The sequence below is a fragment of the Condylura cristata genome, unplaced genomic scaffold, assembly GCF_000260355.1.
Source record: "Condylura cristata isolate star-nosed mole 26May11 unplaced genomic scaffold, ConCri1.0 scaffold00010, whole genome shotgun sequence".
Lineage (NCBI taxonomy): Eukaryota > Metazoa > Chordata > Mammalia > Eulipotyphla > Talpidae > Condylura > Condylura cristata.
The window spans coordinates 36,415,560-36,442,261 of record NW_004567111.1 but is presented as its reverse complement, the minus strand read 5'-3'; the positions used below and the strand labels follow the sequence as shown (position 1 = coordinate 36,442,261).

General features: G+C 37.7%; 1 protein-coding gene across 3 annotated transcripts in view; it reads left to right on the top strand.

Annotated features, from left to right (window-relative positions):
* Window positions 1–26,702, top strand: part of ENOX1 (ecto-NOX disulfide-thiol exchanger 1) — a 489,446-nt gene that overhangs the window by 73,373 nt on the left and 389,371 nt on the right. The gene's annotated exons all lie outside the window — the stretch shown is intronic.

Sequence of the window (26,702 nt, the reverse complement as noted above, 5' to 3'; positions counted from 1 at the left end):
TCATGCAGAAGTGGCTTTAGCTTCTCAGTGCAGTGCTTTAACCCGCTGCGCCACCAGGGAGGGCCTTTTTTTTTTTTTTTTAAGAGTTTGCAATGATTGGTATAAATTCCTCTTTGAATTCACTTCATGAGTGAATTCCATATCATAGACTTGATTTGGGGGAGGTTTTTGATTATTAACTCAATGCCCTTGTTCATATTTTCTGTTTTTTTAGGATTTAGCTTTGGTTTTATATACCGATGAATGTATTCTCTTCTAGATTGCCCAGATTGTTGGCATATAATGGTATGTAGTAATCTCTTGTGATCCATTGCATTTGTATGGTAACATTGTAATGTGTCTTCATTCATTTCTAATGTAATTTATTTTAGTTCTCTATTTCTCTGAGTCCGGCTACAGTTTTGTCTTTTTTTTTTAATTAAAAAAAAAATCAACCAGCTTTTAGTTTCATTGATCTGTTTTATTGCTTTTTAGTTTTTATTGGATTTATTTCTGTTCTGATCTTTGTTATTTCCTTTCTTTTATAAACTATGGGCTTAATTACCTTCCTACCCCCAATTTTGTTGAGAAATCGTCAACATATATAACCATGGAAGTTTAAGGCATCAAGAGTGACGTAGTTTAGTTTAGACATATTGTGAAATGATTACCACAATAGGTTCATCCAACATCCTCCTTTTCATATAGATATAATAATAAAATAAATGAAAAAAGCAAAGAAACAAATTTCTCCTTGTGATTAACTGTTAGGATTTTCTCTTAACTTTCCTGTATATCACAGAGCAGTGTCAGCTGTCATCAGTATGTTGTACATTGCATCCCTCTACTTATATATCTTACAGGTGGAGGTTTATAACTTTTGATCACTTTCCTCCAAGTTTCCTCCCTGTACCTTCTGCTGCTGCTGCTGAGTAAACCATAAAACCATAAGCCTAATTTTTTTCTGAGATTTTATCTTTATCTTTTTTTTTTTTTAGATTCTACATATAAATGAATTTTTATAGTATTTTTTTGTCTTCTCTATCTGGTTTATTTCATTAGCATAATGTATTCAAGGTTTATCATGTTGTCACAAATGATAGGAAATACTATAAACTTAAATATCTATATAGATAAATATCTGTATAGCTCACAGTTTCTTTAGTCATTCATCCACTGTGGATCAGGGGTCACTGAGGTTGTTGCCATGTTTTGGATATAGTAAGTAATGCTTCAATGAATATGGGGGTGTGTACACTTCTTGGGCTAGTGTTTTTGTTTCCTTTAAATCTATTTCCAGAAGTAGAATTGCCAGGTTATATGGTAGTCCTATTTTTAATTTGATTTTCTATACTGTTTTCCATAGTACCTATATCAATTTACAATCCCACCACTGGTGCACAGGTATTCTTTTTCTTTACATCCATACCAGCATTTGTTATCTATCACCTTTTTTTTTTAATATTTATTTATTTATTCATACAGAACTGGGGTACAGGCCAGAGATGCAGAGGGTGAGAGGATTCACCAGAGACAGAGTGGGGTGCAGAACAGGCAGATCGACGAAGTACACTGCTGAGGGGAGCAGCGGGTGGGTCAGGAGAGGTCTGCCACGCCATGTGGTCTCCTCTGGGGGCAGGCGGGAATCGAACTCATGCGGAAGTGGCTTAAGCTTCTTTGTGCAGTGCTTTAACCCTCTGCGCCACCAAGGAGGGTATCTATCACCTTTTAATGATAGCTATTCTAAAGGACATGAGTGATAGCTCTATTCCCTAATGGGTACTGATAGTGAGCGCATTTTCATGTACCTGTTGGTCTTTCCTTTATCTTCTCTGGAGAAATGTCTATTCAGGCCCTTCTCCCATTTTTTAACTGGGTTATTTTATTCCTATTGAATTGTATTATATAAGTGAATATATAGAGGATTTTAACCCCTGTACTTTGTAGTTATTTTTCCTTGTTCCATAGTTTTCATTTCATCGATAGTTTCTTTTGCTGAGCAGAAGTTTTTTTTGGTTTGATTTATTCCCACTTCTTATTTTCGGCTTTGTTTCTTGTACTTCTGGTGTCATGTCCAGAAAATCATTATCAAGATCCAGGTCAAGGAACTTTATTTCTGTGTTTTCTTCTAGGACTTTCATGATTTCAGGTCTCCCATTTAAGTCTTTAATATATTTGGATAGATTTTTTTTTTTTTGCCTAATAAATTATTTAGATGGGAATTGATAAAATTCCAAATATTATTCTGGGGGTATTTCTCAACCTCTTATTATTGTTTTCTAATTTAAAGACTTTGTGGACAGATAACATAACATTTTATGTGATGCTGAAAAATATCATTAAGAATTGTTTTTGGCCCTCCCTGGTGGTGCAGAGGGTTAAAGCACTGCACTAAGAAGCTTAAGCCACTTCCGCATGAGTTGGATCCCTGCCTGCCCCTGAGGTGACCACATGGCGCAGCAGACCTCTCCTGACCCGCCCGCTGCTCCCCTCAGCAGTGTACTTTGTGGATCTGCGTGTTCTGCTCTCCACTCTGTCCCTGGTGAATCCTCTCACCCTCCACAACTCTGGCCTGTACCCCAGTTCTGTATGAATAAATAAATAAATCTTAAAAAAAAAAGAATTGTTTCATATTCTAATACATGGTCTTTTCTGTTAATATTCTTCAACATTCTTGGCAAGAATGACTATATTGTCAAATATACAAGTTGAATTTAGTATCCTATATACTTTTTAAGATAAATTTGGACGGTAGTGTTCAAATCCTCAAATCCTATATATCCTTTTTTTTTTTTCTTTTTGTCACCTCTGGGGAGAGAGAGATGTTAAAAATCTCCAACAATGTGTGAATTTTCTGATTTCTTCCCTTATTTCTGCCAGGATTTTTTTTTGCTTCATGTATATTAAAATTCATAGTATACTTCTAATTTCATATATTTATATATATATATATATATACATATACATATAGTTTTATTAACCCAACAGTTAATTGCTTAATACTTATATTATCTATGAAATGCTGCATTTTCTATGTAAATATATTTGACTTGACATATACTTTGAATTTTTGTAGCTACACCAACTTGCATGTTTTACATATGCATATTTTTTCTCTGTTCTTTTTTTTTAAACCTATGCCTTTAAATATAAAGTACATTGTTTTTTAGTGGAACATGTAATTGTTTGCTTCCTTATCTACTTTAAAAATCAATGCCATGCTTTAAATGGTTTCTTCTATTAATACCTAATCTAATTATCAATATTTACATTTAAATATGCAACCTTGCCATTTGTTTTCTATGGCCCTTCTGATTTGATGTTTCCTCATTTTTGTCTTTTTTGGCAAGTTGAGTATTTTTGGCATCCCATTTTATATCCTCTTTTATCTGTATCACATTATTTTCAATAGTTTTATCTAGAAATCACAACATTGAACTTTATCTCATTGCAAGCTAACTTCTATTAATCTTATAAAAATGCATATGAAATGGAAGAACCTCACCATAAGACACATTTTTTGCCCCTGTATTATTGTTGTTTGATATCTTTTCTACATATGTTATAAACCCAATAATATTCTGCTATTGGTTTTGTATTTATGACTTTTAAAAATTGAAGTGCAAGGTGATATTTTACATTTGCCCATATATTATTTTAATATTCTTTTCTTACTATAGATTTCTATATTTAATATCCCAGAAAATCTCACCATTATCTCTTTTTAGCCAAAAAAAAAAAATCCTCTAGTGTTTCTTGTTAATCAACTATACTTAACATTTTCTAACATCTTTATCATAGCTATTTCAAAGTTTATCTGCAAACATTTTTATTTTGCCTTAGTTTTTTGAATGAAAGCTATTAAAAAGTATCTCTTTCCAGTTCTTTGAAGATGCTATACCATTTGTGTCCTAGTCCTCATTATTTCTAACAGGAAATTTGATGTCTTCCTTATTTTGTCTATTGGTTGTTGTCTTTCACTTATTTTTCCTTAACAAAAATGTGTTGATCTACAATACTGTACTGTTTTGGGCAGCACAGTTTACACTGCTATATATATATCAGCCTCATATCAGCCTCATCTCATTTGTTTTTCATTTTTTTTATTGTATAATGACTATGATTTTTGAAAGTTGTGGTTTTCTTTTTTATTCATTATTGATTTGTCATTGTTGTTTTATAATGTTTATAACTTTTTCAGCCTTCATTTTCCCCCCAGGTGGTTTACTTTTCTCATCTGTCTCTTTTCTCCATAGGGATTTTCAGTTATATGTATTTAACATTATTTTGTGACACTGCTCAGTTTATTTAGACTGTAATTATATATATTTTAAATTTATGTCTGACTTTGTGTTTCAGGGCTTTTACTGACTTCATCTCAAGTTTATTCATCTTTTCTTGGCCAATATGCTATTAACATAATCATTAAACAATTTCAATTTTAGATACTATTTTTCAGTTTAGGGTTTCCACGTGTCTCATTTTTATAGTTCTTATGACTTTTCTGAATTCCCTATCTAGTCATTATTTACACCAAATTTTCTTATAGATTTTGATATATCTTTATCATAGTTATTTTAAAGTTTTTTTTTTCCTGATAATTCCAAATTTGGAGTTGTTCCTATTACTTGCATTTTCTATTGATCTTGCCACATTTTATTGATTGTCATATTTAATAAACTTTTATTGCATGATACTATTGAGGCCAAGAGGTTGTGGCTCCTCAGGTTATGTTATTTTCCTCTGATCACTCCGAATTGGGTTGGAACAGGCACTTCTCTACATAATGACCACATTATGGAGGCTTGTTGCTGGATTTCATTAAGGAGAAGTCTATTATGGTTTTGTCTCAGGTCCTAGGAAAAGTGGTCCTTCATAGAACAAATAAATGTTCATTGTCTTTTCTTCTAAGTTGTGACCCTTCTGTGTTATCACTGAAAAGTCCTGGTTGTTTTCCCAAGCCTCACCTAAGTTGACATTTGAATTGCAAAGTTTGTTTTCTCTAAGTTAAGCTGCTGCTTAAGTCTCTATTGGATTTCTTCAGCCTTTTGTTGGTTAGTTTTCTCTTGTTCACTTGGAGTTTTGCCCTATACATGTACAGTTAAATAATCAGTCAAGGATTTTGATGAAGATGGTAGATTTTGGATTTCCCCTCTGTTGATTCCTTCTTTCTTGGATCTGTCTCCAGCCACATTTCCAGTGCTCTGGCAGCCTCAGATTCTCTCTCCTGGCTTCTCAGGCCATCAGGACTATGAATTTCTGCTTGAGTTCTAGCTACATTGCTCTTGGGTAAAGACATAAAAGAGCTTAGCCAGTGTGGTTTCTTTCCTTCAAAGGTGAGCTCTCCTTTTTGTTTGGTTTTTCTCCAGTGCCTCAAAGACTTGTTTTTATATTTTGTGCAGAGTTTGTATTTATTTTCATCAGGAGGGTTACTCTGATAAAAACTACTTTATTATTATTAGAGGGTAGAACTACTCTAAAGTTCTTTATTGATGAGCTTAAACCACCTAAAATGACTTTAAAAAAAGATTTATTTATTTTTGCATACAGAACTGGGGTACAGGCCCAGTGAGAGGAGCAGTGTAGGGGCAGTGTAGAGACAGAGTTGGGAGCAGAACAGGCAGGTGGACAAAATACACTGCTGAGGGGAGCAGCGAGAAAGATAGGAGAGGTCTGCTGCGCCATGTGGATCACCTACTGGGCCAGGGATCAAACTCTCACTGAAATGACTGCAGCTAGCTTGCAGTGCTGCGTCCTAACCCATTGCACCACCAGGGAGGGCCAACTAAAATGAATTTAAGTACTATTATATCAGGCTCTGTTTCTGCCATCTTATTCACATTTCATACTTATTATATTTTTCCTTTTTTTCTTCTCCTATTCTAATTTATATTGATCATATAAAATTATCTTTTGTTTGTTTTAAAGATAATCAGTTTTTTCTTTCGATATTGCTTCCTATCTTAGTAACATATAACTTTTTATCCTCTATCAGTTTCTTAAATTTTGTCTTAACTATGACTATCAAGAAAAATAAAAATATACTTGATTTCTTTGGCCTTCCCATCTCTGTCATTTTTGTATATTGGAATTTTAGTTTTTTGTTACAAATATATTTTCTTCATATTTGGGAACTGGGAAGGGATGCTTTAGTTTACCATTTCCCATTAACTGCATATAGTTGTCTTTTAAACAAAACATATTCCATAGTTACAAGTTTATATTTTTAAATATAAAATAGATAAGCTAATAAGTAAACTTTCTGGGGAGGAAGGTGCATATAGAATTTATGGACAGTATATATTTTTTAATCAGTCATACCTTTTGGAAAAATATTTGTGGAAAACAAAACAAATAAGAGTCCTGATTAGGATTTAAGGAAAGTTATTTTAACTCTGAGCAGATCACCTATTTATTATATATTTTGCTTTAAATGTATTAGGTACTAAGTAAAAATTCACCATCAAGAAATAATGTTGATGTAGTATGTAGAATTAGATTAGGAACAGGAACATCACTGGGACTTTTAACAATAGACTGAAAACAGATAAGTGATACTGCAAAAAAAATAAAGTCCAAAAAATGTGACAGTAATTCTGGTTGTACCTGCCTGGACTTAAGGTCCTGGTGAGTGGGATCTCCTTACTACCTTTGGTAGCTACCTTTCTAGATACTCATAAAAGAAGAGAATAAGCAAACAGAAAATGAGTGGGATAATAGAAAGAAGAGAATTTGTTGAGGGAAACAGTTATTCCATACTCTCTATGTTTCTTTTGTTTATTTTAAGGTTTATTTATTTGAACTGGGATACAGGTCAGAGATGTAGGGGCAGTGAGAAGACTCACCAGATCTAGAAGGGGGGAGCAGAACAGGCAGATGGAATGAAATCACTGCTGAGAGGAGCAGTGGGCAGGTCAGGAGAGGTCACTGCGCCATGTGGGTCACCTCCCTGGCCGGGAATCAAACTGGTACCTAAGCAGCTGCTGATAGCTTTGCAGTGCTGCACTTTTTTTTAAACATACATGTTTATTAAATCATCCTTCATTTTTTGTACAATGTATGGTTTTCCCATGAAATTCCCACTACCAATTCACCCGTGCACCATCACCATTGCCCCTTGTGCTTTTGGACAGACACTGACACAGATACAGATACAAAAGAAGTATATCTCCAATTATGAGACAAAGAATTCAAAAAGTGCCATGCTGCGCTTTAACCCTTTTATGTTACCAAAGTGGACCCACTCCCTGTGTTTCTATAGGAGAGAAAATTTGCCCGTGGGAAGAACAATATGGAAAGGACACTAAACATTTCATCTAACCTCACCACTCCTTTTGAGGCTTTGAGGTTACCTGAGAGGTGAATTAGGGAGCAGGAAATCTGCGTGCCCTGGACTTTCAACTCTTCCCACCAGAAGTTTCTTAGTTATTAGTGGACAAGTTTAATCATGCAACAGAATTTTAGCCAGTCTTTTTTAGCAACAGATTTAAAGCCATATTCTCCAATCAGATTGAATAGTAAAACACTAATATTCCTATCTCTTCTATGCCTGCTTTATTTGCTTTATTGTGTGTGGAATTTAAGAGGGTATTATTTAATCAGTCTTTTAAATCCAGTGTTATACTTTGGTGCCCAGTGAATTTATATGATAATCAAAATGATAGTAATATTTCAGAGTACTAAAAAGGGAACAAATAAACTATTAATAATTACAACAGCTTGACTGAAGCTAAAGGGCACTATGTTGAATGGGGGAGAAAAAGACACTCTCAAGTGGCTATATAGTGTATGGTCTTTTTCCATAATATTCTTGAAATAATAGAATTATGGAAATGGGGAACCCATTAGTGGTACAAGATTGGGAGCTTAGCATATGAGAGTTCCTGGTGGTGGTAGAACTTTGTCTTGGTAGTAATGGTGATTACATAAATCTCTTACTAAGGGGATAAAATTGCATAGAACACACACATATACCCACATACACACACTTGCCTTAAGAGCTGGTAAAATCTGAATAAACCTGTAGTCCATGTAAGAGTATTGCACTAATGTAGTTTTTTACATTTGATATTGTACTATAGTTATAAGATGTTACCACTGAGGGGAAGCAGACTGCATGTTCATAGAACTCTGCACTATCTTTTTTTTTATAAGTTTCTGTGAGTTGATAATTATTTCAAAGTAATTTTTTTTTTTAAAGCATAGAATGTCACTTACTCTTTCTTCTTTAATCAAAAGATAACAAGCAAGGGAGTGTCTAAAGCCAGACATGCTCTGAGGGCCTTTGCAGTGGTACATTTTGTCCCCATTAAAGTCAGGACACAAATAACCTGGAGAACCCAAGAAGATAAGTCTAGTAAATAGCAAAGATTAACAAGCAATTTGTACTGTTCTGAAGTTTTTTTTTTTTTTTTGTAATGAAATCAAAAGCAGATTTCATTTCTGCTCTTAACAGGTGTGGTTGTTGAGTGCATTGCTTCCTGGCTTAAAACTCAAAACTACAACACTCAGTCTTATTGTGAGTGTACAAATGCATTTTCATCTAGCATTGCATCTAATAACAATCAAGATGCTTCTTAAAAACAAATGATTGCTGTACCCTCCCTGGTGGCGCAGCGGGTTAAAGCATAACACTAAGAAGCTAAAGCCACTCCCGCATGAGTTCGATCCCTGCCTGTCCCAGAGGAGATCCACATGGTGAGGCAGACCTCTCCTGACCTGCCCGCTGCTCCCCTCAGCAGTGTACTTCGTTGATCTGCCTGTTCTGCTCCCCTCTCTGTCTCTGGTGAATCCTCTCACCCTCCACATCTCTGGCCTGTACCCCAGTTCCCTATGAATAAATGAATCTTTAAAAAGGAAAAAAAATGCTTTGGGGGTACCAAGTGTGGAGCTCTTAGAAACAATGTTATGATTCACTGCACAGGTATTAGTCAGTATTCACTCTTTGGTAGTAATATATATTTCAAGGCCCTAAAGATTCAAAACATGAACTAATATTTCTTCATTATTGAAATTTCTGTCTGCAAATGTAGTAGCATTTAAAAGCTAATCTCCCTATGTGCCAGAGTAATTACAGTAAAGTAAATAATCTCCAGTGTTCTTATTCCCTATAGAAGTGGTTTAATATCTTATCTTTTAAAACTGGTTTTCATCTCATTGAAAAAACCTGAGAAAAGTTCTTTAGTATTCAGTAAAGGAAAACTTTAAGAAAGCACTGCACCATATTTCCCCTCTGGCACTCACTATTGTGCTGGGGCACTTTCCCCATCTGAGAAGGAGAAAACAAATCTCTCTGCTCTTTTCCCTCCCATGGGTGTGCGTATTTCTCTGTAGAGCCCCAAATCAGAAGCCTGCACCAGGAGCCACTGTGTGTAAACATGAAGCGACTTGTCTGGCTTGCTGGTGGCATTCCTCTGTCAAGTCATTTCTAAGCTGATACCCAAGGATGCTATTAGGTGTCACCATGTTTTTCCATAAGATGCTATGTGCAAAGCCTGAGCACACCATGGTGATTTATTACCTACCGGGACTTCTTTTATCCTTTACAGGCTTTGTGGTGTTTGTCCCAGCATCTGCGCAGCTCCCAGAATGAGTCATGGGGCAGTTGCTCCCCTGGTTATAAGGCAGTAGTTAACTGGGATCAATTTTTTGTTTCTGTATCTGAAATGTGGGATATCAGGCCCCAAAGTGGCAAAATGATTCTTGCTGTTTAAACTGTGAAATTGTGTTTCGCAGGCCTCTTTACTAGTGTATGGGCTGGAAGCTATGCATTTTTTTCTCCGAAAGGTTAAAACTGAGGAATTTCTCAGCATGTATGACTCATGTTCCTCTAGAGCAGGATCATTGGGAGACATTTTGTTTTGAATAAATATATCTTTAGTGAAGTGTGCAAAAGACTTGACATGTGCTACTTGCAGTTTTCAGCCTGTTATAATTTTGTGAAAAGTGCAGTGTTGATTGAAATTTTCTATTTTTGATCTTGGTGTTAAGATGATTCCTGTTTAACTTTTAGCCTCAATAGATGACGAGGGGAAAATAAATGATTCATTCTGTGAGGTTTTTATTTGTATTAAAATTCAAATGCTTTAAAGTTTAAAAGATACCTTTTATTATATAGTTTGATTTAAATTTTAGTTAACAGGCTGTCTTATAACTACTGAATTTTACATTATATTATTTCTGTAGTGAATTCTCATTATGAAGAATTTTTTTTTTTATTGTTTCGCAGCTAAGAGTTAGGGCCCTTGGAGGTCTGTATTTCCAATTTTGTATTATTGATATTTTCATGCTTTCAAGATAGCTTTTAGATCAAAATTTGATGTATTTACTGAAATAAATTTATGGAGGGGTTGTTGCTCTTACATGTTGGTTGCCAAAACCAAACAAAATGGAGCTTTTAAAAATGTGCTGAGAAATTATTATCTATGATAGAGCATGCCTGCTGGGTACACTGAAGTAAAATTTGGGGTGAACACCTGGGAACAATTTCTCTAAAGGGCTCCCTAATGACCCACCCGGTTTTCTATGTCTCCTTCTTCTTTAATTCCCCTGATTTGCTCTGCTCAGGTGAACACAGTCGTTCATTTGTTTCAGAGGTTCTCTTTCCTCCTCTTTCCTTCCAGAGATGGATTTCTTTATGGCTCTATCTTTTCCTTCCTCAAGTCTGATACTGTGAAGTCACCAGTGAAGACCTGTGGGCCCAGCATCACTTAGTCGGCACCTTTCCCTGAACATGGTAGAAGAACAATAGAAACTTCCTTTACAGTAGCCTGTGGGGCTCCTCTAGGCCAGGTGTTAAGAGGAAGAGGGAGTCCTGGCTACTCATATCTACTTCAAGCTCTGTGCCACCCCTAAGCCTGCCCGACATGTCCTGTCTGTATGAACCAGAGTTTTTGTCGAACCCATCCATGGGTCTTTGGATGGAATGGGGAAAAGTTGTCCAGCTCTTGCTGTTCCTGGGAGGCTGCACTCTGTCCTTCAGCTCCTCACTCCATTCAGAAGATCTCTGATATGGCTGACTTTTTTGACATGCCATTTTTGCTGTGTCTGAATTGTTAGAGGGAACTTCTAGATATTGGCTGTCATGGGTAAGTCCAAGTTGACTGAATCCTCATAACAATAGTCAGCCTTAAAGGGTCAGCCCTGAAGTTGGGTCAATTTCTAAACAACAGCCCTGCCTGACCCTGGCTTTTTTTGCTTCCTCATTCCTGTTTGAGGATGAGTTAGCACAGACCATTTTCCTTCTTCCTGGAACTTCACCTCTCAGCGATCTCCATTAGGAAATAATTCCTAAACTCCAGTTCTATATTTTCATGTGTCTAATAGATGGCATTGGTGCATGTTCCCCTGGCACTTTAAACCCTAAGTATGAAATGGAGTCATTGCCTTCTCTCTCACACCAGATCATTTACTAGCTTTTGCCACTATTTCTGTTAATACTGTCTGTCCTGATTTTCATGCCAAAGAATGCAGTCATCCTTATTCAACCAACACCCATTTGCTTCTGATCTCCAGTCAATTGCCAAAATGTCGATTTTCTCTTGTTTCATTTCTGTTCTTTTCCAAATCCTCATTCTCATCCCATCACTCTGTTTTTGCTTATAAAAAGAAGAGAAAATAAACTATTCCTTCTTATGAAATGCAATACATTTTCATATTTGCTTATTTAAAAAAGCAGTTGCATTTTAAGAGTTACTAATGATGCTTTCTGTTCCAACATTATCTGCCTTAATATGCCCAGCTGGATTACTCTCTGTTGTCCATTCATTTCTTTAAAACCATATTTTGTCATTATTTATGTTTCCTGTTGGACTGCCTGGTTGTGTTGTAATGAGTGCCTGGAATAAAGATATGGGTGTGATTACATTTGTGTGGTTTATTGTTGTAAGTTTAAGACCTAGAAATTCAAACCATATTAAAACCACTCAGAAAGTCCCAAATTGATTCATGAACTTGAGGCATTGTTGCTGCCTGCCTTGCTATCCTCTCTGTGTGCTCAACTGCACCCCTCTATGTGGCCCCCCAAAATCATACCAGCCACCTTGTGTTTATACCCAACTACAATGGCTAAAATGTGCCCTCTCTGTAGAAAAAGTCTTTGCAATCAACTCTTATCTTCCCAACTGATCCTAAACAACCAGAAAGCATATACAAAGGAACCGAGGGCAATCAAAAAGCAAAGAAAATGATATAACCATTTTGGAAGTTCTGCAAAAGCTTAAACATAGAGGTGCCACATGACTCAGCAGTTTCTTTTAGGTTTAAATCTAAGCACACTGAAACTGTCTATCTCTATGAGTTCTTCTATGTGAATGTTTAGACGAGCTTTATTCATATTAGCTAACCAGTGGAAACAATCCAAATATTCAGCCATTAGTGAGTAGATAAATGAGATGCGATATATTTATACAATGGAATTTCATTCAGCCTAAAAGAATGAGGTACTGAAGCATGGTAAAACATGGGTAAATTTTAAAGACTTTATATTAAGCTCAAGACTCTAGGCACAAAGACTTTCCTGAGTCTGTGCAGAGTCCACAAAAGGTAAATCCACAGACACAGAAAGCAGATGCGTGGTTTCTGTGGGTTGCAGTGGAAGAGTGGAAATGCTGCTGTTGGTTAGGGGTTTCTTTTGGGGGTAATGAGATGTTTTGCTGCTAGGTGGTGGTAGTTCAACTCTGTGACCATACTATAAAAACACAGAACTGTACAATTTAAAAGGGTACATTTTACATGTGAATTATATAATAAAGCTGTTCTTTGAGAGGTTCAGCACAGTTAAAACATGAGAGTCAGGCAAAGTTTCTGACAAGCAGGAACTTTATTGCGCTCCAGGGCGAGGTTCACTGACCCCTCCTGGGGTCAGAGAAGGCGTACCCGCAAGGGAACATGGGTAAACTTTTGTAGAGCATGGGAGCTGCTTTTACAAAAACTGATTCATCAATGACACTTAATCAGTTCTCGGAATGCAGACAGTTCCCAGACTTTAGGAGGCTCCAGGTTGGGAGGCTCCTGGTATGCAGATAGTAACAGTCCCAGATTCCAGGTTCCCACCCCCAGCCCTGCCCCAGCCACTCGACTGAACATTATTTAAAAAAGCAAAGAAAAGATTAAGTAAAGGATACAAGAAGAAAGGGCTTGAATATGAAACTTCAAACTAAGGTGGCTACTTAAAACACTTTTAAATGAAAGGTTGGGTTCCTTAAAACATTTTACATGAGGAAAATCAAGGCTGGAGAGGTTAAGTAACCACACTTGGGGCCCTACAGTGTGTGGAGGATGGAGTATGGAACCATTCTTCAAAGGACAAGCTTATTCCATTAACCTTTCATATGTCTTGTGAACCTAGTACTGTGCAAAGCCTGATGACTGAACTTGTTTGAAGTTTGAACTCAACATCAAGCTCCACCCATTGTGTGTCTTCTGGTGCCTAGAGGCATACTGTAGAGGTATGCACAATTAGTGCTTATTTTCTCTTTTTTTAAGATTTATTTATTATTTATGCATACAGAACTGAGATACAAGCCAGAGGTGCAGGGGTGATGAGAGGATTCACCAGAGTGGGGAGCAGAACAAGCAGATCTACAAAGTATACTGCTGAGAGGAGCAGCGGGCGGGTCAAGAGAGGCTGCAGCGCCATGTGGTCACCTTCAGGGCCGAGGATCGAGCTTCCTCTGAGGTGGCTGTGCCAGCTTGCAGTGCTGTGTCCTAACCCGTCATGCCACCAGGGAGGACCTTTGTTTTCTATCCTTAATGGAAACTGATTGTCACTTACCTTTGTGAGGGACGGATAGTTGGGACTTACGCATGAAGTGACTTCAATTTTTTTAATGTAATATGTGGAATGCACATTATGGAAAGGATTTCACTCAAGCTATTCCAAGGGAGAGAATGCTCATTAATTATGACGGTCTTAAAGAAGAAGGAAACAACTTGGGTTTCATAAAACAAAGAAATCATTGAATAGATTGAAGTGGGTCTGGCATCAAAACAACTTGAAATTTGTAAGCTTCTCCTGGTATTGTAGACATGGAAACAGCTTTGAGTCAGTCAAAGAAAGCTCTTGCCCCCGCCTTTCACACAAGTGAAGTAAGTCTCATTTACCTTATATTCATCAATTTTAGAAGACACTTAAAAAGAGGACCCAAGAAGAGCTGAAGGAAGGGAAAGCTTGGCTTTCTATGAACCATATTCAGTAGGTAACTGCGCATCCTGGCAGAGTGACCCCTACGCCAGAGTCACAGCTGCTAGAAAAGCATAAAACACAGCAGGACAGGAACTTTGGAGTTAAGGTGATGGAATGATTTTTCATTAGAGCTGAAAGAGTTATTTTTGAACATAGGATGTGGAAAAAAAATCTCAAATTTGGGGTTGTTAAGACTGATTGTGTTCCAGCTCAGACTAACTCAATAACAAATTAGTCTTTCTTAGTTTTTTCCTTCAGCCCAATTTCCACAATTTTACCATATGGAAACTCTGACTTTTATAAAGAACTTGCTCTATTGAGCATGCTGGTACATTTTTCAAATGTTTCTTGACATTAACAGCTCTATTTCTCAATTAGCAAAGGGAATAAAGTTGATTATGCATATCCATGGGGTGACAATTTACATCTGATTAGCCATCTCTAAGGTAAACATTCAAAGGTCACTATAAATAACTTTTACTTCTTTTGTTTTCAGAAAGAACAGTCACTAAGTCCTACTTTCTCCTTCACCCAGGTGACTGAAGGTCCGTTTTGAAAATGATGGCCTTTCGTGGATAACTAGGTTATAAAATCTTAGAATTTAAAGCTTAGTTAGCTGACATTTTGTTTGTTGCATCTTTTAAACAATATTCTGATATCCATCTGTTTTTGTGAGAAATATTAGCTAATCATAGGCCAAAAAAAAAAAAAGTGGAGGAAACATATGCACAGCCTTACAATATGTCCTGGCAACCTATTTGTGGATTTATCCTTACAGCTGAAAGGTCTTCCAACTTTTTTCTTTTTTTGTCTTCTTCCTTAACTAAAAATAGGCAAACTGTCAGAGAGAGGGAGGGAGGAAATTAGCTCTACCTCCCCTAGTATAAAGATAAATAATAGTTCATCCTTTCTTTTATGCTCACTGAAATCAGACTAACCATTGATCTTGTGTTTAGGGAAGATTCAGAAAAGAAAATTTATAATTATTGTTCAGAGAGTGGTTAAGTGATCCTGTGATGTTTAGTTGTTTGGGTTTGGCCAAGCAGTAGAGGATAAACACTGAATGTGCCTTGTTTGTGGTTGGTATAATTTACTTAAATGACAGCTTACATTTTTTAAGATTTTTATTTATTTATGCATATAGAAGTGGGGTACAGTCCAGAGGTGCAGGGATGGTGAGAGGACTCACCAGAGACAGAACCGGGAGCAGATCACCAAAGTACATTGCTGAGGGGAGCAGCGGGAGAGACAGGAGAGGTCTTCTGTGCCATGTGGGTCATCTCCCAGGCGTGGGATCAAACTTGAGTGGAGGCAGCTGTGGCTATCTAAGCAGTGCTGTGCTTTAATCCCTTCCGCCACCAGGGAGTCCCCCTAAAGTGGCAGCTCTTTTAGACATGTGATGCTCTCTCACTTGTCTCTCTGGACACTGTGTCTGTTCACTGTTTCCATTTTATTCATTTGTTTTTAAGCAGTGGAAATGCATTGTTGGTAGCTATTTTTTTAAAAGATTTATTTATTTATGCATACAGAAATGGGGTACAGCCGGATGTGCAGGAGTGGTGAGAGGATTCCCCAGGGACAGGTGGGGAGCAGAACAGGCAGATCAACAAAGTACACTGCTGAGGGGAGCAGCGGGCAAGACAGGAGCGGGCCATGTGGGTCACCTCTTTGGTGGGGATTGAACTCGCACTGAAGCAGCCACCGCTTGGCTTAGCTTATAAGGCTTTGCAGTACAGTGGTCCAACCTACTGTACCACCAGGGTACCTGTTGGTATTTATTTTTAATTTTAAAAGTACAGATGCTTTTGATAAAGAAATAAAAAAATACATAATACAAAAAAAAAAAAAAAGAAAGACAGTATGAAGAAGGAATATTCCCATATCCCCATCTTTTTCAGAGATGATGCTTATTCGCATTTTGGCAATTGCCCTTCCAAATTTTTGTTTTTTCCTGTGCATATTAAACAAAGCGAATGTTATACATTGTTTTTAACCACATTTTAGGACATTTTGTAACATATGAAGAACTGTCTTTGTAAACCAATATGCATATACCTTTAATGTTGATGGTTTATGAAATTTCAATATAAAGAGCTACTATAATTTATTAAGAAGCTCCTTAATGTTGCAATTTGGGTTATTCTCTAAGATAAATTCTGGGTCAGAATTTTTTTTTGTTAAGTAAAAAATTTTTAAAGACTTATTTATTTATGCATACTGAACTAGGGTTCAAGCCAGAGGTGCAGGAGTGGTGAGAAGATTCACCTGAGACAGAGTGGGGAGCAGAACAGGCTGACTTACAAAGTACACTGCTGAGGGGAGCAGCAGGCGGCTCATGAGAGGTCTGCCACGCCATGTAGGTCACATCCCGGGTGGGGGATCCAACTTGCACTGAATAGGCGGTAGCTCGCCTACAGTCGCCACCAGGGAGGCCTCTGGGTCGGAATTTTTAATACTCTACTGCTAAACTACTTTCAGAACTCTCAGCAATATTAAATTTTGCCTGTCTTCTCATCCCTTCACCAACTCAGGATATTTGTCTAATCTTTGTCTTTTTAGTATATACAATACCATTTTAAAAAAGAATTACTTTGACTTGGGTGTTTGAAACTGTAGAAATTTAGAGGTATACCTCTAAATTTGTATACCTATATTTGTCATTTTTTTTTCTTTTTCTAAAAGCAAAAATACTGCCTCCCAGGAGTTCCTTATATATTAGCTTAGAACTCTGCCTTATAAATCAATTTATTCAAAATAAATTAAGTGCCAGGCAATATGCCAAATGTTCATTTTTTTACCTCAGTTTGTTCATTGTCCTTTTCACTTGGATTTATTTTTACTCCAATAAAAAGCTACTTTTTTATTTAGTCAAATGTACCAATCTTCACAGTTCCTGACTTTAAATCTTTATTTGGAATTTATTTGGGTGAAAGAAACTTGTGAAGTATTCAAAATTATATTTTCTACAAAGTTTTACTCATTACTATATCATTATTTAAGAGTTCATTGCTTTTATACTTTGCATCACATACAAAGTTCCCATGGGTCTTTGAATGAAATTCTGCTTTCTCTTTTCTGTTCTGTAGAGCTAATACAGTGTTGCTAAGCCAAAGATACAAAAACACATTATCATATATTCACAGAACTATGTAGGGAGTATTTGGAAAGCCTTCAGAACTACAGTAGTTCAAAGGCTTCTGGAAGGTGATCCTTGGATAAACTAAATATTTAGTAGGATGACAAGTGAGGGAGGAATAAGGGTAAAATAATTCATCAATATGGGCAGAGAATTGACAGTGAACCTGTCTCAGAACGAGAACTGGAAGGACGTGTGTGGGGGTGTGTTTGTATGTGTGTTTGTGCTATCACATAAGAGGTAGATATTTTGAAAAATGCCTAATGTTTGGGGTTATTTCTTCTATGTAAGAAATTTAGATTTGTTTGTAGATCACATATATGGTTCAAGTCTTTTAAATTAGTGATCTGATATTGTCTGATTTGTAAGTTTTAGATTTTTTTTTTCTTTTAATGTGTAGTAGCTGTTCTAGTTAAGGAGATGACAGAGGTTTCTGCACTAGTCTAAATAAAAGGCAAAAGGAAACTGAGCTAACACGGGGGTGGTGAGGGAGCAAATGAATGGCCTGCTATGGTGAATACACATGGAAAATGAAGGAAACACTGATGGAAGAGTGAAGGGTAGTTTCAGTTGTCCTAGCATTGGTTAACGATCCAATTTTCTAGACATGGAAGAGATGAGATTGTCTTGTGATGAGTGGGGTATTACAGTTAACTTGGCAACTTTAGGAGAATGACAAAAAGAAGGGTCTGATCAAACTAGGCTTCCTGCCCAGTTACCAATTGAAGACAATGGGTATAATGTTCAAATTGTGAATTTCACATTCATATATTCTTTTGAACAAGAACCTGTGACTTTTCACAGGCTACATGCACATCATACTGATGAACTCCAGCCTATCTCTCACATTCTCGCTTGGACTGGCTGAAAGAATATAGAATTTTTAAAATTACATATTTAATCTAGTCAGAGGGAAACAAGTTACAGTTTCTCCATTTGATGCACTATCTGCATCAACTGCTAAATTCCTAGATGTGCTTTACAGATGATATTTGAAGGTAGCAGACTTTGAATAATGATGGCCCTAGAAAAGTAGCAATAAGAAAGACTTGTGGCAGCTGACAGAAATTTTCATCACAGAAATGGAGGAGAAATGCTAGAGAAATGCTCCCAGCAAAGTTTTTCTTTGCTTATATATACTGATTGGTCTTTTTCATAGCAAAAGAAGAATTAATTTTTCTAATTAGAAGTGTATTTCCAATAGTTAGATTCACACCTGATCTGCGTTGCAGTATAAAGAGCAATAAAGGAGAAATAACATGCATATGATTTGTGCCACTGAACTGCCAACTGGGTGTCATTAAGTTAGAAAATATGGGCAGCAGTGCCACCAGCCTCAATTTATACTTATCGAACACTGTGGTGCTCGAGGTCAGGTTTATAAATAGTCGCTTGGTCAAGTTGATTACACTAATCATTTATGTTGGGCAAGTAGAAGAGGTTACTAATTTTTTTTTAACCATCTGTGTACTTTCTTGGTAGATGTTTTTCCACTGACTTATAAGCAAAACACTGGCTGTACTTCTACCAGAAAGAATATTCCAGATACAGAACCTTTAGGAAACCCTTCCTTACCCTGAGGATGTTAGACTCTAAAGAGGAAGAACAAGGTAGATTCATACATAGCTGTGCAAGATCTCCAATTTTGCTTTTCCTGACAGAGTTTTCATGGCTTAGAATTGCCAAGAAAGAGGGCAAGAGTGTTCTGGCTTGAATATTTTTCTATAATCTGCAAGCTCTGTTGGGTTTATAATAATGAAGCAGTGCTTAAAATGTTCTTTTTCTTTTTCTTCTCATTGGGAGCCAAGAACAGACTTGCCAACTGGTAGGATGGGAAATAGAGAAGCCTTGAGCAAAACAGAGAGCACAGAGAATTGCAAACAATGGCAGTGAAGAAGAAATGCTTTGTGGTAATGAATCTTGTGAGTGTATGCACAGACAAACATATATCCATATTCAGGATAATATGTTTATATGTGTGTAAGATCACATAAAATTTTTGATGCAGAATACACATTTTACCTATATAGGTTGATTTATGGACCCAAAAGTGAGAGGAAAAAATGAATACTGCAATACATGGCCTTAAAGCAGTCCATCTCATCTGAATGGTAATGAAAACAGGAATTGTTGAGGAATTGGTTTTGCCTTGTTTCTCTTAAATGCGATATGCGTCATTTTTCACCTGCATATCAGAGGAATAAAAAAATGTCAGCTTCTCAGAGATGGACTCAGTACTTATAATGACTAAATTTGTACTCATTGCTGTATATGTTCTTTAAATTCCTAACAACATCTTCCAGTTTTATTTTCATTTAGTTATTCTCCTGCTTTGCTGGGTCTTTTCTCTCTCAGGTTATTATCCAAACATTGATGTTCTTCTGAGCTTTGAACCTGATCTCATCTGCACAGTTAACTGAGTTGCTTACATTCATCTTCATACCTTTTTGGCTTATGTATGTATTTTTCAGTTTGGTATAGATTTCAGCAAAATCAATTCTACACTTATCTTAAAATAAACAACTACACATGCTCCTCAGCTTCTCTTACAGTAAGGCCTCCCAGGTGGATGTGAATGACATGATATGAGCCCTTTTCAGACCTGGCCCATAAAACCTCCTAGAAGAGCTCCTCTATTTGCCTGCATAGGATGTATGTTGCTATTCCTCTACCCCCTTCTGAACTCTTTTCATTCCCATGTCAGAAAGGAATTAAACTCTTAGTGCTAAAACCTATGAATTTTGGTGGTCCCTAATTAAGATTTAGTGTACCCTAATTAAGGCAACTTACAAATCTATGTATTTTTACCTACTGAGATCCACATAGCTAACAGACTATTGGAAACATCTTGAATAATAGCTCTAAGGTATCATAGATATAACTTATCTAAACACTGACCATTACTTCCCTTTCTCTGACCTGCTCTTGTCGTGTTGTCCCTTTCTCTGTAAGTAGTTGTCCTGGCCAAACAGAGGCCCAGAGCACACACTTTCAAACCACCTTTAACTGCTACATCTTTTATTTAGTGCAGGGGTCTGAAGACATCATTACTGTGCTAAATGTGGTCGATTCTCCTGTTTTTAGTAAATAAACATTTATTTGAATGCAGACATATCTTTCCATTATTGTCACTAAAACAGAAGAGTTGAATGATAGTGACAGAAATCATATGATTGCAATGCCTAAACCTATCCTCTTGGCTAACTTACAGAAATTTTTGTCAGCCCCTGATCTAGTTGATTACTTATTCTGTTAATTCTGTCTTCTTACTCTTCCCCTGAACCTATCCATGTCTACTATTCTGTTCCCATCCTCACATGGGCTGAAATGGCATCCTCCATAGTTTCTATGTTAACTTCATCACGTTATCATCCGAGCTCCATATGGCATTCAAAATAATCTTGTGACACTCGTAATAAGGGAGATGCAAATTAAAACCACAATGAGATACCACCTCACCCCAGTGAGAATGGCACATCTTCAAACAACTAGCAACAACAAATGTTGGCGAGGATGTGGAGAAAAAGGAACTCTCCTGCATTGCTGGTGGGAATGCAAACTAGTACAAACACTATGGAAAACTGTGTGGAGGTTCCTCAAACTGCTAAACATGGAGCTTCCCCATGACCCAGCAATCCCACTCCTAGGTATCTACCCAAAAGACACAAAAACACTGACTGAAAAAGATACTTGTACCCCCATGTTTATTGCTGCTTTATTTACAATTGGAAAAACATGGAAGCAGCCCAAATGCCCAAAAGTAGATGACTGGATTAGAAAGATGTGGTACATATATACAATGGAATATTACTCAGCAACCAAAAAAGAGAAACACATGTCTTTTGCAGCAACTTGGATGGAGCTGGAAAAGATCATGCTTAGTGAGATAAGCCAGAAAGAGAAAGAAAAATACCGGATGGTTTCACTCATAGCAGAAATATAATGGACCAGGCGAGAAAATAACAAAAATAATGAACAACCATAGACCAGAGACATTCTGTGGGGGTGGAGTGGGGAATGGGATCAAAAACGGGGGGGGGGGAGGGAAATGCTAGAGACTATGGTGGTGGCACAGGGGTGATTTGGTGATGGGAAACCCGTGGAGATTACAATTGAGATGAAAAAAAAATGTGAAAAATGATGTAAAAATAAACTTTTTAATAAAAAAAAAAATTCAACCCATGTTCAAAATTTAAAAAAAAAAAATAATCTTGTGACAAGGAAAATGTTGAAGGTGTATTATTACACTGAGCCTAATCCAAAACACAGGCCCTTCACCTGGAACTCAAGTCCAGATGTTAGTGTCTTTGCTACCATCTTTCAGTGGCCTCCCATTACCCTTTGAATAAAATAGCTGAGGTTCAAGCTGGCCTCCTCATGCAAACTATTTTGCTTACTTTGCATTCTCTTTTATCTCTGGGTCTTCTCCTTTTCCACATTCCCCTTTCACCTCTAGTTTTACTTCCCTCCAGGTCATTTTTTTTTTTGAAGACTTATTTATTCATACAGAACTAGGGTACAGGCTAGAGGTGCAGGGGCAGTGAGAGAATTCACCAGAGACAGAGTGGGGAGCAAAACAGGCCGACTGACGAAAAACACTGCTGAGGGGAGCAGCAGGCAGGTCAGGAGAGGTCTGCCACACCATGTGGGTCACCTCTGGGGCAGGCAGGGATTGAACTCATGCTGAAGTGGCTTTAGCTTCTTAGTGCTGTGCTTTAATCCACTGTGCCACCAGAAAGAGCCCCCCAGGTCAAAATTTAAAAGATACTTTTTCCAGCAGGCTCTTCGGGATCTCCACCTTTGCTCTCACCCCCTGTGCTCTCACAGAGCCCTGTGTTTCCAGTTATGCACTTCACTTGCCTTTTTATTTATCTCTCTTCCTCCTACTGGCTATAAATTCTGCCAGAGGAGGGGCCATGTCTGTGTTGCCTTACTAAATATTTTAGCCTCCATCTTACTTGGCACTTGTAGCTGACTGGTGTGGGAGGCACAGTGTGGTGACACCAAGTCACATTCCCTGTCCTCCCTTTCTGCCAGCACCTTACAATAAGAAGAATGCCTTCAAATTAATTAAGTCTAAAGAAAATAAGTGACTAAGGGTGTAGGTGAGACAGGCAAGCTTGGTGGGTGCAAGGAGGGAGAGCTGAGCTCTCTAGAATACAGGAGCTGAGGAAACAGCAGGACATAGACATATATCAACACATGCAAAGCCTCATTCACTCAGTGCCCAAAGTCCTTGACACTTCATGGTACAAACAGACATGATACACCTCCCGACCTAAGTGTGGCAGTGCCAGCCACCATCAGCCTTACAGAATAGAAGGAAAAGAACATTTCTTTTTGTCCTAGCTAATGAGAGAGTCCTTGGGCAAGTTGTCATAAATTCATTTTAATCTCTACCTTTTGTTTGTTTGTCTAACAAATATTTGTTAAGAGTGACACCAGATGCATGGAATACAAATATTAAGGGGCAGGGGAGTTGCTAGTATACTAGTAGGAAGCTGGACACCTAAAAAATATCATAAGACAATGTGTAAGTGCTGTAACTTAGCAATCTGTACAAAATTGTATGGGGGCACGGAGGAGGAGGCAAGTTCAGTTTTTACTTGTTTGAGGCAAGATATACATGGATATGCTGTATGGACACTATTTTTGTGAAGAGTGGAGGACGTGAATAACGTTCATCTCTCTTGTGATCAGTTTTGCCTGAACAGTTACTCATTGCTGCCTTTTCCCCTTTTTGTGGCCCTGGGATGGGGAACGTATGCTGGTTTTCACATGAATCTGCTTGGCAGATCAAATAATTCATGCTCTGTAGCAGGACAGCAGGAACAGCATTTATTTGACATATTCAGTGGGATCATAGGAGAGAAGACTGTCATGATGTCACTCCTCCCACCCTCCCAGAAGAGAGAGTAGAAAACTCAGTTCCTGGGCGTTGACCACTTGAATAGCCAAATGGCAACAAGTCATACTTGAGAAAGAACAATGCTATGGAGGTTTGAGCTACATGGGAAACTTTGGCTGAGAACAAATCCCAGTCTTTGTGGCCAAACAGTCATGTGGTTCAACTTTAGAATCTCCTTTGACCTCATTCATAACCAGATAACAAAGAAATGAACAATGTGGTTGAAGAAATCCTGTATTTCTCCAGGATTGTTCTCTTTATTGTCTTATTTTAAAAGAAGTTTGTAATTTTGTTTGTTTGTTTTACCTCGTACTTCATCTTCCAAAAATTTGTGGAAAGAGTCTAACCCCGATAGGAAATTTCACTACTCACTCAGAATACATGTAATTGGTTGTATGTATCCAAACCCTCTCTCTACCACTTACTAACTGGGGAGACGAGTGATTTACATAATAAACTCAAAAAGCTTGGTTTCCTTAACTTGAAAATAAGAATATTGCTTCTATCATCTACCTCGAAAGATGGTGAAGCTCCTTTGGCTAGGAGTGCTTTAGGTTTCTTTTTGTTATTAGGCCCATAAATCTAAGTGGCACCTGTTGTTTTTTCTGTTTAGAATGTCAGGCACTTTCCTTTGCCTCCCGCACCATGATAGTAGAAGAACTACTGAAAAATTATTGCAGGTTCTCTAAATGACTTTTGACACCTAAGTTGGTGTATTTTAGTTAAGACTTTGCTTACACTAGAAGATTTGCTAGTGTTAAAAACATGTGGTGGTTCCCCCTCCCCACTCCCCACCTTCCCAAACCCACTTTACTCCCCAGGTCTTCTAAGTGGCTGAGGCAAGTTTCTTCAGTTGCTGAGGAGGGCTAATCTCATAATAGCTGGTAGGCCTCAGCCGGTCAAGGTGGTCTTCTTTTGTCGGATGCTTGGAGGCAACCCTAGGACCTCAGTCATCCAAGTCCACAGGAAAAACAGCAGAATACAGCTATACATAATTTAGTAACCTTTATTCTATGACCAGCATCTTAAAAGAAAAAAAAAAAAGTCACTAGTGTTTCTCTTGAATTTTCTTTTGAGTTAAGGCCTTCCATAGTCAGAACTGAATTGCCAAGTATACTGACTCATTTCTTCATTATGTAAGCCATTAACAGGTCACTGCTCAGACACTGGAATACCTGCTTTGGACTAACAGCAAGGTGCCAGAATGACTCTCAGCTGTGCCCTTATCCATGAGCTCACCTGGGCTCCCGGGAGAAATACCAGACTCTGCTCCTACCTTTAGCACAGAAACCTCATTAGCATGAAAACTCTCCACCTCTCTTCTGTCTTCCCGGCAGTACCTACCCAGGGGAATGGAAAGAAACTATGCAAGAGGCAGATTGCAATTACCAAGTGAAACTTTCTGTAGAAAATGCAGATCAACTAGATCTGGATGTTGGGGAAATATGAAGAGTGGGAAATGTCATCCCAGTGAACTTGAAAGCTGAGGCAGAATCTTTGGCACTGAGTTTTTAAAGCAAACACCATAGAGAATGGCCTTTGGGATCCTGGGAAATTGAAAAAAGAACAGCAAATTTACACAAAGAGGCCAAAAAGAAAGTAAATGCTTAAGAAATAGTAATTTCTAAAAACTAGCTCTAAAGAGGCATTCTAAACACTGTTTCATTTAAAACCATTGCAAAGTTGAATATTTATATTGATAATAGCTGTGACCATGAAATTTTTTGGTTTGGCTAAATATAGAATGGTTTGGCTGATACCATGTATACACATATGTGTGGGTGTACTTTTTCCCCCATTTTGTAATTATATCAAAGAGTTCGTTAAAAAAAAAAAAAAGACAAACATACCTTGTCACTCTCTGTGATTGGCTGTAGCTGCTGTGTGTAACAGAGCTTTGGCTTAATTAAGTTCTTAATCCTTCCTTCTCTCCAAAAATGTCATACCATTCCATGTGGTAAATGCAGACATGGGAATTCATTTATTTCTGAAACTTATCTGCTTTCTGCAAGGGGATGGCCCTAGAGGAGTTCCTGGGTCTCAAAAGCAAGATAGTAATATTCCTCCAGTCATTACTATCACTGGTGCACATCAGGAGTATTATGGGATTGATGAACCCATCTTAAAAGAACTTTTCATTGCTCTTCATAGCCACTTATAAGGTCATAGCCACTTATAAGGTCATTAAATATCTGTGTTAGGAGACATCCAGAGACACCAGACTTTTGTTCATTTTCTTCCTTGTTTACATGCATTTCTTTCTGCCCTTGATAATTCCAATTCAACTGTAACTGGATAAAGTCTTTCCTGACCATTTTGGTTCCTCAGTAACTGAGATATTCTATACAAGAGAGTCAAAAACTTGACATTTACTGACATATTTTGCTCTTTCCAGCCATTAAAATCATATTGTTCAAAGAATTTAAGTCTCAATAAAAGAATAACATAAATAAATAAAATAAAAAAAAATAGAGGAGGACTTAGCAACTCCTGTGAGGGAGAGGTTATTTGTAGTGAAGATATTGGAACCACCTCAGGGTACAGGTTACATTTAAGGTAGAGCTGGAAAGAGATCAGGTTTTGACAGGTGAGCTGTTTCTTTTACAGCCACAAACATCTTCTTTCGCTGAGAGCAGGATCTTTCTGGAGGCAGAATATGAGCTCTCTTCCCTGAGTGCCTTTCCTGACAATGCAGGTGTCTAACGCATATTTGTCACCAGGGGTGGTGGTAAAACATCCCTTCTGGGAAAGAAGAATGGATGTGATATAATAAAAACATCCAACCACATTGTGGAACAGAAGCATGGTCTTGTCCAGGAGCCTAGCAAGGTTTTCCAAGAGAACATTTTCCCTTTACCTGTTTTGTTTTTGTTCCTGTATTTGGATCCAGATATTTTGCTGCCTTATTAAAGAAAAGGTGCAGGAGTGAATGAGGGTCTGGAGGGCTTACTAAGTCATCTTCAGAGGTGGCTCTCTGGCAAGCTTTTCCTAGCTAGGAAGGAAAGAAGCCATCCTGGAAATTCAACTGAAGTTGGTTATTTTTAAGTCTTTGAGCCTTTCTTTGTGCCTGGTTCTGTTGTCTTTGACATATCTACTTAGCATCTAATTAAGACAGGCTGTACTCACAAATAACCATTGAATTCATGTAGTGAACTCTGGGGAGATGTGGGAGCCTGGGGTTTCCACCACCAGCTAAAACTCAGGGCTGCATCTGCCTCTACAAAAGCACTTTTCTGGGAACTTCTCTTTCCCAACCCAGCCTCTCCTGCCAGTTTATCAAGAAGCCACAAAGGTGCTTATATCAGGGAGTGAGGGAAAGGAAAATTACTCTTCTTGTGTATCTTCCCTCATCCTGGCTTTGCTAGCCAATCACAGGCACCTCAAAGGAGTACACGGCCAGCCGAAGAGCGTTTCCCTGCAGTCCTCTGCCATTGACCTTGGCCCAATTTGTCATATTTTGGCCGATAATCCCAAAGATGAGGGAAGCATTATTA